The following is a 13,314-nucleotide window of genomic DNA, read 5'->3' as shown; positions in this document are numbered from 1 at the left end:
TTTAACTATTAGTAAGTTGTTTTATAAAGATTTATTCTGCCAAACTTAGCAAAAATCGAACATAAAGTACTTGGTAAGTAATTATTATTATATGCTTTAACTCTGCTTTATAAATTTTATACAGTAAAGTTACTTCCCTACTTTATAAATCACCATTACTGTGGAACCAGTGGGCAGTTAGAAAATTTTACTACTAACAGAGATACAAAAGTGGGCGGTAGGTATAAAAAGGTTGACTACCCCTGATCTATACAATGACAATCAAATCATTAAATAAATAATTGAGCTTTTGTTCTGCATTTTCAGTACAAACTGTATTTCAGAGTAACCAAATTACCCTAGTTAATAAGGGAAAATCATTGTGTGTATATGTGTGTGTATGTGACAGAGTCAGACAGAAGGACAGACAGGAAAGAAGAGAGATGAGAAGCATCAATTCTTCGGGAGGCACCTTAGTTGTTCATTGATTGTTTTCTCATATGTGCCTTGACTGGGGAACTACAGTAGACCTAGTGACTCCTTGCTCGAGCCAGCGACCTTGGGCTCAAGCTGGTGAGCCTTGCTCAAACCAGATGAGTCTGCGCTCAAGCTGGCGACCTCAGGGTCTTGAACCTGGGTCTTCCGCGTCCCAGTCTGATGCTCTATCCACTGCGCCACTGCCTAGTCAGGCAGGAAAATCATTCTTTTATAGGGTATGAAATGCCAGCTAGTAAATATGGCAATAGGCCCTGGCCGGTTGGCTCAGCGGTAGAGCGTCGGCCTAGAGCGCGGGGGGGGGGGGGGGGGGGGGGGGGGGGGGGGGGGGGGGGGGACCCGGGGGGGACCCGGGTTCGATTCCCGGCCAGGGCACATAGGAGAAGCGCCCATTTGCTTCTCCACCCCCCCTTCCTCTCTGTCTCTCTCTTCCCCTCCCGCAACCAAGGCTCCATTGGAGCAAAGATGGCCCCGGGCGCTGGGGATGGCTCCTTGGCCTCTGCCCCAGGCGCTGGAGTGGCTCTGGTCTCGGCAGAGCGACGCCCCGGAGGGGCAGAGCATCGCCCCCTGGTGGGCAGAGCATTGCCCCTGGTGGGCGTGCCGGGTGGATCCCGGTGGGGCGCATGTGGGAGTCTGTCTGACTGTCTCTCCCCGTTTCCAGCTTCAGAAAAATACAAAAAAATATATATATATGGCAATAGAATTAGAAAAATCACCCTTTACATTCTCTAATGAAATAATTTATTCAGGCAAAGATTATCAGTGGTTGAAAATTTAGATAAAAAATTGATGGGGCCTGACCAGACGGTGGCGCAATGGATAGAGCGTCGGACTGCGATGCGGAGGACCCAGGTTCGAGACCCCGAGGCTGCTAGCTTGAGCTCAGGCTCATCTGGTTTGAGCAAAAAGCTCACCAGCTTGGACTCAAGGTCGCTGGCTTGAGCAAGAGGTTACTTGGTCTGCTGAAGGCCCACGGTCAAGGCACATATGAGAAAGCAATCAATGAACAACTAAGGTGTCGCAACGAAAAACTGATGATTGATGCTTCTCATCTCTCTTTGTTCTGCCTGTCTGTCCCTATCTTATCTATCCCTCTCTCGACTCTCTCTGTAAAAAAATAAATAAATAAATAAATAAATAAATTGATGGGGATATTTTAAATAAAAGGATTAGGCTATTAGCATCTGAACTGACTGATCAATCTTATCACTATAAGTGGGACTACCAGACCTTGTGAACCTGTGATGTGATCCAACAGAAAGTATGTGACATCATCTATGAAATGATCTGGCACAGACAATCGTGCTGAATCTAATCAAGTCTTTAGAGCCAGAGGTTTTTTTTTCTTTGCCTTTCCCAAGTAAGAGGAGGGGAGATAAACTAACTCCTGCAAGCGCCCCAACCAGGATCCACCTGGCAACCCCGTTTGGGGCCAATGCTCCCACCCATCTGGGGCCATGTACAGCAGAGCAATTTTTTTTTTAATTATAATTTTATTTTTTTAATGGGGCGACATCAATAAATCAGGTTACATATATTCAAAGATCAACAAGTCCAGGTTATCTTGTCTTTCAATTATGTTGCATACCCATCACCCAAAGTCAGATTGTCCTCTGTCACCTTCTATCTAGTTTTCTTTGTGCCCCTCCCCCTCCCCCTTTCCCTCTCCCTTTCCCCCCTCCCCCCGTAACCACCACACTCTTATCAATGTCTCTAAGTTTCACTTTTATGTCCCACGTACGTATGGAATAATGCAGTTACTGTTTTTTTCTGATTTACTTATTTCACTTCGTATAATGTTATCAAGATCCCACCATTTTGCTGTAAATGATCCGATGTCATCATTTCTTGTGGCTGAGTAGTATTCCATAGTGTATATGTGCCACATCTTCTTTATCCAGTCGTCTATTGACGGGCTTTTTGGTTGTTTCCATGTCCTGGCCACTGTGAACAATGCTGCAATGAACATGGGGCTGCATGTGTCTTTACGTATCAATGTTTCTGAGTTTTTGGGGTATATACCCGGTAGAGGGATTGCTGGGTCATAGGTAGTTCTATTTTCAGTTTTTTGAGGAACAACCATACTTTCTTCCATAATGGTTGTACTACTTTACATTCCCACCAACAGTGTATGAGGGTTCCTTTTTCTCCACAGCCTCTCCAACATTTGCTATTACCTGTCTTGTTAATAATAGCTAATCTAACAGGTGTGAGGTGGTATCTCATTGCAGTTTTGATTTGCATTTCTCTAATAACTAAAGAAGATGAGCATCTTTTCATATATCTGTTGGCCATTTGTACTTCCTCCTGGGAGAAGTGTCTGTTCATGTCCTCTTCCCATTTTTTTATTGGATTGTTTGTTTGTTTGTTATTGAGTTTTATGAGTTCTTTGTATATTTTGGATATTAGGCCCTTATCTGAGCTGTTGTTTGAAAAAGCAGAGCAATTTTTAGCACCTAAGGCAGAGGCTCCACAGAGCCATCCTCAGCACCCATGGCCAAGGACTCCAACCAATCAAGCCATGGCTTTGGGAGAGGAAGAGAGAAAGAGAGAAAGAGAGAAGTGAGGGACTGGGGTGAAGAAGCAGATGGTCGCCTGACTAGGCGGTGGCCCAGTGGATAGAGCGTCGGACTGGGATGCGGAGGACCCAGGTTTGAGACCCCGAGGTCGCTAGCTTGAGCGCGGGCTCATCTGGTTTGAACAAAGCTCACCAGCTTGGACCCAAGGTCGCTGGCTCGAGCAAGGGGTTACTCAGTCTGCTGAAGGCCCATGGTCAAGGCACATATGAGAAAGCAATCAATGAACAACTAAGGTGTTGCAATGAAAAACTGATGATTGATGCTTCTCATCTCTCTGTTCCTGGTCTGTCTGTCCCTATCTATCCCTCTCTCTGACTCTCTCTCTGTCTCTGTAATAAAAAAAAATAATAATAAAATAAATAAAAAAAGAAGCAGATGGTCACTTCTGTGTGCCCTCACCAGGAATTGGAATTGAACCTGGGACATCCACATGCCAGGTCGATGCTCTACCACTGAGCCAACTGGCCAGGGTTAGAGATTCTTAACTTCCATTTATAGGAAATTCAGAGGATAGTGGAACAAGTCAGATGATATCACAAGGAGGCAAGGAGGCAACAGACCAATTCAGAGCATGGGATATTGTACAAGACAAATTATCTTGTTTCTGCAACAAGTTACTGGTGGAGTGGGGTTAAAAAGGTGGGAAAAGTGGACTGTTCTAGATTGAAAGAGATTTTCTTTTCAATTTTAGATTAGAAGAGATTTTGACAACTACCAAATATAGCAATGGATGTTGTTTACATCCTGATTCAAACAAAATAAATGTAAAACACTTTGGATATAGCCAAGGAAATTTGAGTATGGACTGGTGATTAGATAATACCAACAAGTTGTTACTTTTATTAACTAATAATGGTAGTGTGGTTATGTAAAAAAATTTCAATAACTTTTAGAGATGCATGCAGAAGTATGGTGAGTTAAATGAAATAAGGTATGAGATTTGACCTGACCTGTGGTGGCACAGTGGATTAAAGTGTCGACTTGGAATGCTAAGGTTGCCAGTTTGAAATCCTGGGCTTGCCTGATCAAGGTACACATGGGAGATGACGCTTCCTGCGTCTTCCCACCCCCTCACTATCTCTCTCTCCCCCTCTCTAAAATGAATAATAATAATAAAAAAGAAAATATGAGATTTACTTTAAAATACCTTAGCAAAAAATGGTAGATAAAAGATTGTGGCAAAAATTTTGATGGTTGTTGAATATTAATAATGGATATATAGAGTTTGTTATGCTATTTTCTCTTTTATAGTATGTTTGAACTTTTCTTTTTTTAATATTTTATTCAGTTTTAGAGAGAAGAGAGCAGAGAGAAAGAGAAAGAGAGAGAGAACGAGAAGGGGGAGGAGCTCTAGCTTGACACCCCATTCACTGCAGCACCACAGGTCAGGCTGAGATTTTCTTAATAAAATTTTAAAGGCTATAGAAAGAGGAAATTTGGGATGCTAAAGACCGGTTTTATCTTCTTCATAATTTACTCTGTACTAATTTGAATAGAAAGTTATAGAAATTTCAAAGGAAAGAAAAAGTCCTTGTATTATGACCTATGGTTTATCATGGAAACCTTCATTAGAAATGGAGGCTTTTGACTGAATGGGATGGGAGTAGATGAGTAGTAAAAAAGGGAAAATAATATTAACAAAGACATAGTAGGATGATGATCTGGTGCCTGCAGAAGAGAAGCAAAGAAATTGACTTGATTTGGGCATGCAAAGGAATTTTGAGTGATGTGTTATGTGGGGAGAGTGGAGCTAGTTAACAAAGCATTTTGAACTTCAGTCTGAAGAAGTTTGAGTGTGAGTCCATAGACAATGTGAAGCCTTATAATTTTATAAAAAAGAGTAAAGAAAAAGTAACAGCTTTTTCATAAAATTAATCTGGTACGTAAGTGGAATCAGGAAAGAACCTAGAATAAGGGGACCAAAAAAGAGGTTATTGCAATAATTTAAGCAGAAGGTGTCAGATGATAGTAATTACAGTGGGAATAGATAGAAAGGGATAATAGAAGAAACCATCCAAAATAAGAATCTCAGAGGTGATTAGTTGGACAGGAGGTAAAAAGGAAAGTGTCAAAATAACCCTTAAAGTTTTGAACCTGAAGAATTAAGAGAAGGAAATGGTATTTCATTGAAAAGAGATGTAACTCTGAGCAGGAAATGTGTTTGTGTATGTGTTGTGGGGAGTGTAGTGAGGGCAGGACCAATTAGTGATGTAATCTTTTTAAAAAATATTTATTGAGAGGCAGGGAGGCAGAGAGACAGACTCCCGCATGTACCTCGACCTGACCAGGATCCACCTGGCAAGCCCTGTACCAGGGGATGCTCTGCTCATCTGGGACTGCTGCTCTGTTGCTTAGCAACTGAGCTATTTTAGTGCCTGAGGCGAGGCCGTGGAGCCATCCTCAATGCCTAGGGCCAGCTTGCTCAACCATTCAAACCATGCTGCAGGAGGGGAAGAGAGAGAGAGAGGAAGGGGGAGGGGCAGGGGTGGAGAAGTAGATGGTTGCTTCTCCTGTGTGCCCACCAGAAATCAAACCCAGGACTTTCACATGCCAGGTTGACATTCTACTTCTGAGCCAACTGGCCATATGTAAACTTATAAATTGAATGTTACACTGTTTGCGGTGATAGAGGGATTGAGGGCAGAAGTCTTGGATGCCACTGGGAATCTGAGATTGGCACTGCTCAGAGAAAGGTCAGGATTAGAGGAGTGGAGATGTATATTTAGAACCTAATGAATGACAACAGCATTATACACTGGTGGTATGGTATGAGAATAGAATTCTCAAGAGTAACCTAGAATTTCAAGTTATGCCACTGAAAGGGAAATATATTTAGGTGTAATTATGTTTACCAAGTTGGAAGCCTTTCTTCCTTTTTTAAAAAAAAATTTTTATTTTATTTTTTTACGGAGACAGAGAGAGTCAGAAAGAGGGATAGATAGGGACAGACAGACAGGAACAAAGAGAGATGAGAAACATCAATCATTAGTTTTTTGTTGCGCATTGTGACACCGTAGTTGTTCATTGATTGCTTTCTCATATGTGCCTTGACCACAGGCCTTCAGCAGACCGAGTAACCCCTCGCTTGAGCCAGCGACCTTGGGTCTAAGCTGGTGAGCTTTTGCTCAAATCAGATGAGCCTGCGCTCAAGCTGGCGACCTCGGTCTCGAACCTGGGTCCTCGGCATCCCAGTCCAACGCTCTATCCGCTGCGCCACCACCTGGTCAGACCTTTCTTCCTTTTTAATTCTTTGTGTTGAAACTTCTTCTTTTTTTTTTTTTTAAATTGATTTGAGAGAGAGAGAGGAAAAAGAGAGAGATAAACAATGATTTGTTTTTCCAATTATTTATGCATTCATTGGTTTATTCTTGTATGTGCCCTGACTGGGGATCAAACCCACACTTTGGCATGTTGGGGTGATGCTGTAACCAATTGTAACCCATCCAGGGCCTGAAACTTATTATTGAAGGATACATACATACATAAATTTTTACCAATTATAAATGTACAATTTAATGAATGTTTGCAAACTTTACACTATTACTAATGTAACCAGGATGCAGATCAAGAAACAGAGCAGGCCTGACCTGTGGTGGCGCAATGGATAAAGCGTCAACCTGGAAATGCTGAGGTTGCCGGTTCGAAACCCTGGGCTTGCCTGGTCAAGGCACATATGGGAGTTGATGCTTCCAGCTCCTCCCCTCATCTCTCTCTGTCTCTCCTCTCTCTCTCTCTGTCTCTCCCTCTCCTCTCTAAAATGAATAAATAAAAAAAAAAAAAAAGAAACAGAGCAGTATCACTACCTGAGAGGCCTCCCCCTTGTTCCCCTACCCACTTACTATCTGCACTCAAAAGTAATCCCACGAAATTCTAGCACAATAAACTCATTTTGCCTGTTTTTGAACTTTATGTACTGTCTCATATTCCATTGAATATGAATATACTTCTTTCAGTCAATATTATGTTTGAGAAATTTACTCATACCATTGAATATAATTATAAATTGTTTTCATTGATCTGTAGTACCCCATTGTATGAATATACCATAATTTATCCATTTCCCAATGTTACTAAGATACTTGCATTGTTTCCAGCATTCTTGTACATGTATCTGGGTGAACATATTTACAAATTTTTGTTGCATGTATTTCAGCTGCTAGATTGTGGAATTGTGGGGTAAGAGGGCATGTATATATGTTCAGCTTTAATAGAAAAACTACAAGTTTTTCCAGAGTGGTTGTAGTTACATACACGCCCACTAGCAGTGTAGGAGAGTTCTGGTTATTCCTCATCCTCCTCCATTGTAGCCATTTAGGAGAATTTATAGCAGGGGTCGGGAACCTATGGCTCGCGAGCCAGATGTGGCTCTTTTGATGGCTGCATCTGGCTCACAGACAAATCTTTAATAAAAAAAATAATAACATTAAAAATATAAAGCATTCTCATGTATTAGAATCCATTCATTTCCTACTGCTCATGTTTATGGTTGCAGATGGCTGGAGCCAATCAAAGCTGTCCTCCAGGACAACACCAAATTTTTATTGGATAATGCACAACGTACACGGGTCCTTGTATGGCTCTCAAGGAATTACATTTTAAAATATGTGGCGTTCATGGCTCTCTCTGCCAAAAAGGTTCCCAACCCCTGGTTTATAGTAATATTTATCACATTGTGACTTTAACTTGGTAACTAATGAAGTTGATACCATTTGCTTTGTTCACTGTCCATTTGGATATTCTCTTTGAGAAAATGCCTGTTCAAGTCTTTTTTATATTTTCTCATAATTTGCCTGTCTTTATGTTAGGAATTGGTAGGAGTACATTATATATTATTATGAATGAGTCTTTTGTTGGATTTGAAGAATGAAAAAAATATTTTCCTACTCTGTAGCTTGCCTTTTCACTCTTAATGATGTCATTTGATGAATAGAAGTTTTTAATTTTAATGTAGTTCAGTTTTATCATTTTTTATTTATTGTTAACATTCCTTGAGTTATAATTTAAAAATCTTTGCTTACCCACAAGGTCTTGACTACATTACCCTAAAGGATTTATTTCTTCTAAAGGATTTATTGTTTAAACTTTTACATTTTGTTCCACAATACATATGGCAATTGATATTTTCGTGTGTGTTTGGTCTGATGTAGGGGTAAAGATTTATTTTTTACCCCATATGAATATCCAGTTGGCCAAGCACTACTATTTATTTAGAATACCATCTTTTCGCCACTGGAATGCAGTGACCCTTTTGTCATAAATCAAAGCAACTTCTTGCTTTCTAGCTCATACGTATTTCAACTGTATTATTATTATTATTATTATTATTATTATTATTAATTTTTTTAAATTTTTATTTATTCATTTTAGAGGAGAGAGAGAGAGAGAGAGAGAAAGAGAAGGGGGAGGAGCAGGAAGCATCAACTCCCATATGTGCCTTGACTGGGCAGGCCCAGGGTTTTGAACCGGCAACCTCAGCATTTCCAGGTCAACGCTTTATCCACTGCACCACCACAGGTCAGGCTCAACTGTATATTTTTTAAATGATTATATGTATATTATTTTGAAGCCAAGTAATTAACTCATATGAATGGTCAACCCTACATGTTTTATTTTTGGAAAAAGGCAGGGAGAGTGTTGGGCAGATAAAATGTATTATGCTCATTTTGTTGAAAATGGCGCTACCCACGTGAGGCCGTCGTCGCCCAGGTGATATTAATGTGTGTTGGGGATCATTGTAGCCTGGGGCTTGATTTTGGGATTAAGCCTTTCCCACCCTTTTTGATGTGGGGTGGTACAATCCAATCATGCCTCAGAGAAGTGACTTTGTATTGGAGACTTCCCTATTTTGTATATCGGATTAAAGGTTTTGAATCTACACTATAAAATGGGGGCAGAACGGGAGCTTGCTCTCTTGGTTCCTGGAATGATTAGCATGAGAGAGCAGAGGGAGCAGAGCAGAGAGCAGAAAGAGGCCATGTGGCCAGGAGAAGCAGCCAAGATGGCAGAGTGCTGAGTGAGATGCCAGTTTGTGCAGAGTTTGTATCTGGGATAAGGAAGGAGATGGGGAACAGAGGTGAGTAAGTCTGGTGAGCTAGAAACCTTTGATTCTAGGAAACTCGGATAAGTCAGTAGCTTTGTGAGCACTGAATGTGAGTGGGTTTTGGAGCCCAGTGTGTGTTTTTACTTGCCCGCCGGGTGCAAGCTAGAATTAAAGACTATGGCCCACCAGTTTGTGGCTCCGTTGTTTCTTTACCGACTGTCCGAATCCAATGCGAACCTGCATGGGCCAGGAGGCTGCTGTGATAGTGGCCCTGGCCGTGGCTTCTGGCTTTACAGAGAGGGAGAGAGAGACAGGAACATTGAGCTGTTTCTGTATGTGCCTTGACTACGGATTTAACCAGGAACCTCCACACTTCTGGATGACGCTCCAAACAACTGAGCTATCTGTCCAGGGCTTAATTTTTTTATTTATTTATTGATTGATTTTTTTTTTTTTAGAGAGACAGAGAGAGGAAGGGAACGAAGGGGGAAGGGAAGCTTTCATTTGTTGTTTCACTCAGTTGTGCATCCTTCAGTCGCTTCCCGTGTGCCCTTACTGGGGATCAAACCTGCAACTTTGTCATTTTAGGATGCTCTGACTGAGCTAGCCAGGGCTCCTACATGTTTTAAACATTTATTTCTTATTTTTGGAAACAAATACTGATTACCTAGTAAGATGCATATATTGGGCCAGGCATAGTCTAGGGCAGGCGTCCCCAAACTATGGTCCGTGGGCTTCATGCGGCCCCCTGAGGCCATTTTTCTGGCCCCCTGCCGCACTTCCGGAAGGGGCACCTCTTTCATTGGTGATCAGTGAGAGGAACGCTGTATGTGGTGGCCCTCCAATGGTCTGAGGGACAGTGAACTGGCCCCCTGTATAAAAAGTTTGGGGACTCCTGGTCTAGGGTATTAATAGGTATTTGTTTGACTAAGATTTAAATGGAGGCCCTGGTCAGCTGGCTAAGTGGTAGAGCGTTGGCCCGGCAAGTGGAAGTTCCAGGTTCAATTCCCAGCCAAGGCATACAGATACAGCGCTGATCTGCTTTTCCATCCTTCCCCTTCTGCTTTCTTTCTGTTTCTCTCTTCCCCTCCCCCAGTCAAGGCTCCATTGGAGCGAAGTTAGCCCCGGGGCGCTGAGGATGGCTCAATGGCCTCTGCTTCAGGTGCTAGAATGGCTCTGATTTCAACAGAGCAACGCTCCATCTCAGAGCATCGCTCCCTGGGGGGCTTGCTAGTTGGATCCCAGTTGGGAGCAGGCAAGAGTCTGTCTCTCTGCCTTTCGGCATCTCATTTCAGAAATAAATAAATAAATAAATAAATAAATAAATAATAAAAAAGATTTACATGGATGTGATGCATTCTGATAAGTTCCAAGGAAGAGGCATGGCATGATCCTGTTCAAAGATATATATGACTTATTGTTGTAAAGTACCTGTACCTCATTTCCTTGAGTTTACGTAGAGACACCAGGTCCAGATGAATTTTGAAGGGTTTTATTAAAGGAGGAGATTTCTTAAATATGCTGGCCGCATATGGCTTAACACGGGGCATTGCAGACCAAATCGTGTGCACCAAATACATCTCAGAGGCTGGTTATATACCCTTGATCACACACAGGTTGGGGGGAGCATGACATCATGACACAATTATTAGCAAGCTGACAATATTTGTTTAGGGGATTAACAAAAACAGTAAAACTTTTAAGGTAATACAATCAAAGACTTTTACAAATCTTTTAGTGTCTTGTCTATCTCCCCTTCTTTGCCTGGAGGTATGTTACTCTCAGGATTCCAGGAAGGGGGGAGGAACAATAATCAATGTAGGGTAGTATGTAAATTCTGTCTCTTATTGAAAGAGAAAAGAAGTTCCTCAGACAACCTTTACTCTATAGTTAAAACTAAATGACTCATTGTCTTTGCAAGCCAGAAACTTCTACACTCTTCTCCCTCCCCTCCCCAAAGGAAGGATGGGACAGGAAAGCCTGACCTTTCTTCCTAAAATATCAATATTAATTTTGCAGCTTTTTGGTACCTTACTACATTATAACCTCCAGGCTTCCAGGAAGTCTAAGGCTTCCTGGAAGAGGTGATACTTGGGACTGTCTTGAAAAATATATAGGAATAGTCTTCAACATTATAGCTGTTTACTATTTGGAATCAGTGAAGTTTCGGGAGTACCGCCACAGCCATGAACATGTCGGTCCCAAGCGCACTCATGAAACAACTGCCCATTCAGTCCACGGCTGGTGCCGTCCCTGTTCGCAATGAGAAAGGTGAGATTTCAATGGAAAAAGTGAAGGTAAAACGTTATGTATCTGGAAAGAGGCCAGACTATGCCCCTATGGAGTCCTCAGATGAGGAGGATGAAGAATTTCAGTTCATTAAGAAAGCCAAAGAACAAGAAGCAGAACCTGAGGAACAGGAGGAGGATTCATCTAGCGACCCTTGGCTCCGGCATCTGCAGAACCATATTAGTGAAGATGTGGAAGAGAGATTGGCTCGACATCGGAAAATAGTGGAACCTGAAGTGATAGGAGAAAGTGACTCAGAAGTAGAAGGAGATGCTTGGCGCGTGGAATGAGAAGACAGCAGTGAAGAAGAAGAGGAAGAAATGATGATGAGGAAATAGAGCAGCGTCGTGGCATGATGCGTCAGCGAGCACAGGAGAGAAAAAATGAAGAGATGGAAGTCATGGACGTGGAAGATGAAGGAGGTCTGGGGAGGAATCAGAATCAAAGTCCGAGTCCGAAGAGTACACAGACAGTGAAGATGAGATGGAGCCTCGTCTTATGCCAGTCTTCATTCGAAAGAAGGATCAAGAATGTGAAGCTGAAGCATTGAAACAGAAGGAGCTGGAGCAGGAGGCAAAACGCATGGCTGAGGAGAGGCGCAAGTCCATACTCCAGATTGTAGAAGAGGAGACCAAGAAAGAGCTGGAGGGAAACAAGTAATCCCTGGATGCACTGGATGCACTGAATACTGATGATGAAATGATGAGGAGGAATATGAGAAATGGAAAGTTCGGGAGCTAAAGAGAATCAAGAGGGACAGAGAAGATAGAGAAGCGCTTGAGAAGGAGAGGCAGAAATCGAACGTATGTGAAACCTAACTGAGGAAGAGAGGCGAGCTGAGCTTCAGGCAAATGGCAAAGTTATTACCAACAAAGTGGTTAAGGGCAAATACAAGTTCTTACAGAAATATTATTACCGGGGTACCTTCTTCATGGATGAGGATGAAGAAGTATACAAGAGAGATTTCAGTGCACCTACCCTGGAGGATCATTTCAACAAAACCATTCTTCCCAAAGTCATGCAGGTCAAGAACTTTGGGCGCTCTGGTTGTACCAAATACACCCACCTTGTGGATCAGGACACCACCTCCTTTGACTCAGCATGGGGTCAAGAGAGTGCCCAGAACACGAAGTTCTTTAAACAAAAGGCAGCTGGGGTATGAGATGTATTTGAACGGCCATCTGCCAAGAAGCGGAAAACTACTTAAAGTTCAACTACTAATTCTTCCAGTTGTGGGACACAAGGGAATGTCTCAGTGGCTAGCCCTTGATTTTTTTTTTTAATTTTTTTTAATTTTTATTTTATTTTTTATTTTTGGCAGAGACAGAGAGAGGGACAGATAGGGACAGACAGATAGGAAGGGAGAGAGATGAGAAACATCAATTCTTTGTTGCGGTTCCTTAGTTGTTCATTGACTGATTTCTCATATGTGCCTTGACCACGGGGCTACAGCAGACCAAGTGACCCCTTGCTTGAGCCAGCGACCTTGGGCTCAAGCTGGTGAGCCTTGCGTTCAAGCTGGCGACCTCGGGGTCTCGAACCTGGGTCCTCCACATCCCAGTCCGACGCTCTATCCACTGCGCCACTGCCTGGTCAGGCTAGCCCTTGATTTTTTTATTCACATGACCCATGTATCCAGTCTATTGGAATGCCAACTGTAACATTTGGGGAACCCAATTTTGGAAGGTGCTTTGTGAGATTTGGACTCATGCTGATAAACCCACAGAAAAGCACTTTGAATCTAGGTAATTGAGAGAATATTTGTCCTATTTGGTTGTTGTTGTTATTAATTGATACTAGAGAGAGGAAGGGAGAGGCAGAGACATCGATATCAACTTTCAGGTAGGACTATCTTCACTTAAAACTATTTCTGAGAAATCTTAGGTTTCATCATTGCTCTAGTTTCCCAAACTCACTTGGGACTATTCAAAG

General features: G+C 42.2%; 1 pseudogene; it reads left to right on the top strand.

The window, feature by feature from the left end:
* Positions 1-11,239: 11,239 nt before the first annotated feature.
* On the top strand, positions 11,240-12,589 carry LOC136322969 (microfibrillar-associated protein 1 pseudogene; annotated as a pseudogene).
* The last annotated feature ends 725 nt before the right edge of the window (positions 12,590-13,314 follow it).

This window comes from Saccopteryx bilineata, chromosome 2 (genome assembly GCF_036850765.1).
Source record: "Saccopteryx bilineata isolate mSacBil1 chromosome 2, mSacBil1_pri_phased_curated, whole genome shotgun sequence".
In the NCBI taxonomy this organism is placed as follows: Eukaryota; Metazoa; Chordata; class Mammalia; order Chiroptera; family Emballonuridae; genus Saccopteryx; species Saccopteryx bilineata.
Note: the sequence above shows the minus strand (reverse complement) of the source record. Positions and strands in the feature narration are given on the sequence as shown.